Source organism: Lygodium microphyllum, chromosome 8 (genome assembly GCF_053477565.2).
Source record: "Lygodium microphyllum isolate KBCC chromosome 8, Lygodium_microphyllum_v1.1.10, whole genome shotgun sequence".
Classification (NCBI taxonomy): Eukaryota; Viridiplantae; Streptophyta; class Polypodiopsida; order Schizaeales; family Lygodiaceae; genus Lygodium; species Lygodium microphyllum.
The window spans coordinates 145,022,790-145,026,922 of NC_141142.1; the positions used below are offsets into that span (position 1 = coordinate 145,022,790).

The 4,133-nt window shown below is 42.6% G+C and overlaps 1 protein-coding gene across 2 annotated transcripts in view; it reads left to right on the forward strand.

Moving 5' to 3' along the window:
- LOC148032968 (uncharacterized) overlaps window positions 1-1,412 on the forward strand; it is a 2,690-nt gene extending 1,278 nt beyond the window's left edge. For both annotated transcript variants that reach the window (XM_087683665.1, XM_087683664.1), the window contains exon 2: window positions 1-1,412. This exon is cut by the window's left edge. The gene's annotated coding sequence lies outside the window, so the exon portion shown is untranslated.
- The last annotated feature ends 2,721 nt before the right edge of the window (window positions 1,413-4,133 follow it).

Sequence of the window (4,133 nt, forward strand, 5' to 3'; positions counted from 1 at the left end):
TGGCAAAAAAAGGCTGTTGGCCATTCATCCTTTCTTGTTGCTAGAGTCTCGGAGACCCAAAGTGCCTCCTCCTCACTAAGTGACAATCGGGCTTAGACTTGAAGGTCATCCATCCAATTCAGTGCATTGCTATCCCAAATGTCCTTCCATCGACATAATCCTTTTAGAGAAATTCTGTGGGCTAGCCTTGGATTGCATTTTGCAGGCGGCTCCATCCTCATAAGCCTTGGGAAATGTCTATATGGATTGGAGAAGACTGGAGTCCCCTCCCCTTCCCTCACTTCCACCCCTTTTAGAGGACTGTAGGAATTCTTGCCAGACTAAAACTATGCTATTAGCCGCTTCAGATTGGGGGATTTTCACTTTGAAGCAACTTAGTAGGCGGTCCCAATGCAAGAGCTCCTACCAGGGATTTCCAAGGAGTTTAGAGGAAGAGATCCAGTGCCAAAAGATGATCGCCCAGGGTTGTGACAGGTCAATCCTCCTAAGCAACCGGAATATTGGCCTATCAGCTTTATCTTTTAGGGCTTCAACTCCAAGTCCCCCTTCGTACCTAGGAGCTGTTACCATGTCCCAAGCAACAACATGCCACTGTTGAGAATCCCCTTTGTGCCAAAGGAAGTGCTTAAAGATATTTTCTAATTCCAACCATCTTGATTTGCTGAAAGCAAAAATTGTTGCAACAAAAACCATCACGGAGACCATCATTGAAGTGATAATCACTAGCTTTTCTCCTGGTGAGTAAGCCTCACTTCTCCATTTAGAGGCATTTCCAGTGAATTTGGTGAAAAACCACTGGAACCTTTGTTTCTGTGAAATCCCTATACCTAAGGGACAACCCAAGTACCGAATGATTTCTCCCTTCTACACTACTTTGCAGTCTCGATTTTCCAGCCATTTAGGGTCTTCATCGTACCCAATGTAGAGAATCTTTGTCTTCTTGTGGCTCAGCATCGAGCCTGATAGGGTGCAAAATTCCTTAAAGGGCGCCAGCAACTCTTGCACCTGTTGTGGTTCCACTTTAACTAGGCTCGAATTGTCATCAGCAAAAAATTGCGTGGTCATGGTCTCCCCCCCTGAGGAGTTTCAATCTAGGAGAGTGCCCCTTTGAACAAGACAATCAATCCTTTATAGCAGAGGATCAATGATTATAACAAAGAGGAGGGGGGACCAGAAGGCACCCTTGCCTTATCGACCTCACTAGATCAAAGGGTCTAGAAGTACAGGCGTTTATCTGGACCACTGCAAACACATTGGTGAAGAGGGTTGACACTATGATGAAAAACTTGCTGTTAAAGCCAATGACGCACAAGGTGGTTAAGACGAAGTCTCGCCCTACCCAGTGGTAGGCTTTATTGAAGTCTAGATTAATCAAGACCATCTTTTGATCACTAGTTAGGGCTCAATCAACAACAGCTACTAGATTTAGTACTGTGTCCTGGATTTTGCACCCATGAATGAAGCCATACTGTCTACCATGCAACAACTGAGGGAGAAGATATTTTATCCTCAAGGCCAGAATTTTAGCCATTACCTTGCAACTAACAGTGAGCATAGTGAGTGGGCGCCACTGGGAGATCTTTAACCTAATGAATTTAACCAGGGCCTGATTGAATTCGCCAGGGATGGTTTGTTGGTGGAAGCACTGATTGATGAAGCAGGTGAGGTCGCTACCACAGACGTTCCATAATGCTTTATACACCTCCATGGGAATGCCATCAATCCCTGGGGATTTATGATCTTTCATTGCTCTAATAGCAAACTCGACCTCCTCCGGAGACACTTGCTTACCCAAATTGGTAAGTGTATTCACCTCAACATGGGGAGTGAAACCTTCAAAAAATTGTTGAAGCCTGTTCTCATAATTGGTCAGCTTTGGGGGAAATAGTCCCACCAAATTGATCATTTGCTCTTGGAAGTCAAGAAGAATATCTTCTGTAGTCGAGAGCCGCTTCCCATCCGAGGCCTCCAGACAAGTAATGGTCTCCTTTCTATGTTTGGAGTCTAGGGCTTTAAAGAAGAAGTCGGATGGTGCATCTCCTTGCATCTCCCATCTTGCCTTAAGCACTAGACTCTCGCAGCTTGTATCTTGTAGTCTTCTTGGATCTTCAGAAAGGCCTCACATTCCTACAAAAGGATACAAAGAATATCATCATTAGGAGAGAAAGCTAAAGCCCTTAGCAAAGCCAATCTAGCTCTCGATGCATTCTCAAATGATAGTCTCCTCTTCTTGGCCATATTCCTTCCATGCTCCTTGGTTATTTTTACTAGAGCAGCATCGCATGCTATCCAGTTGGCTGTTGGGTCATTGTGAACCCTATTCACCACCTACTCCTCCTTTAGACTGGTGACAAATTGCTTGTCATCAAGAAAGGAGACATTAAATCTAAAAAGTAGGGGCCCCTCTTGCATCCTTCCTTCAAAGACCAATTGTAGGGTGAACTGAATCGGCACATGATCTAAAACGACCATGTCATTTAGGGTCTCGAATTTACAGTCAGCTCTGCTAGCCACCATCTGTTATTGTTGGCATAGACCCGATCAAGACGGGCAACTTGGCCAGTAGGGGCCTGATTGGCATTGAAGAGCTTAAATCAGAGGCAAACAAGACGCTCGTTGATTGCATGAGGATTAAAGATTTCAAACGATTTGAAGGGAGATACCTCCTTAAACTGGTTGAACACTAGAAGTCTACTTCCCCAGAACCAAGTTCAAGACTTGGAAGAGGAGTCTGAGGAAGATCTGGGCCTTCACACCATCTCACAAACTCAATCTAATTTTGTGGAAGGTTCTAATGAATAAGTTCCCTCTACTAGGGACCACATTGGTAAATACAAAAAGGTCTCCCCCTTGTGTAGGATCAGTAGCAAACATTAGGAATCTATGTACCACTTATTTTGGGATTGCCCTCGGATCAAACCAGTGTGGAAATCAATCAGGCAATGGATTGAAGCGTCAGGTTTCCATGCAACAATCACACTTAAGAAAGTCCTCTTTGGTGAGGGAGGTCACATGAATGAAGCCTCACTTGTGATCAGGGCGATTTGGAGACATAGAAATGCAAGATGCTTTGGTCAGATTTCATACTGGAAGGATTTGGATGTCCACTCTATCAAAGGGGAAATCTTGGTGGCCCTCAAAGGCATGAAGAAATTCAGCTCGTCCTTTAGAGCTTGGCACAAGGCTCTGAAGAAGAAATTTTTATGCAAGGTGTTAGCTTTTTTTGTATGGACAATAGCCTTTTTTGCTATGAATTGTCCCTACTTTTCTAAGTGGTTGATGTAAATACCTCTATTCATTAACACATTTCTGCATTATATTAAAAAAATATCTTTGTACTCCTATAGTAAGGATTCAAGGGCTAATTTCTTTGTCAAATTCTTGGTCTAATTTGAACTATCCTTGTTGGGATACAAAACTAGTATTTGGGACCTCTTCTTAAACTCCTTGAGTTGCTTGGTTGTACTAAGATGAAAATCTACCCTATTTTGGATGTGCTCAAGGTGTTTGAGATTTCCATTCCATATAAACTTTATATAGGGATAAGAAAAATTCATAGTCAAATGATGAAGTTCCTCAACCACAATAGCCTACTTAGGCCCTACAAGGGAGGCCAGTTCCCAAGTGGGCCAAGTAGCTCTTTGATGAGAATAATCCAATTCATATACTTGAGGAGGAGCTACTTTTGCTAACAGACTTCAAACATCAAAGAGGATAGAGAGAAAAGAAGGTTTTTTGAACACATTGTCAAAATGGCCTTGTTGGCTAAGATAATGCAAGTAAAGAAGCCTACAAGTTTGCATGAGCTTATGGATAATCCAAAAGTGGAAAGCCTCCATGCAATCAGAGTATGGCAATATCATCCAAAAATAAAACTCGAGTCCCTAACCTAGAACATAGAAAGTAATTGGTACAAAATGGGTTTGAAAGACCAAGTATAAATTAGATGGGGCTTTGGAGAAGCACAAAGTCTGATTTGTAGCTCAAGGCTACTCAAAGATAGAAGGCTTTGATTTTTGGGAAACATTTGCACTACAACCAGGATGACCACTATTTGTATGGTCCTAGCCTAGCTACTCATAAGAAATGGTCAATCTTTCAAATGGATGTAAAATCTAATTCTTGAATGGACA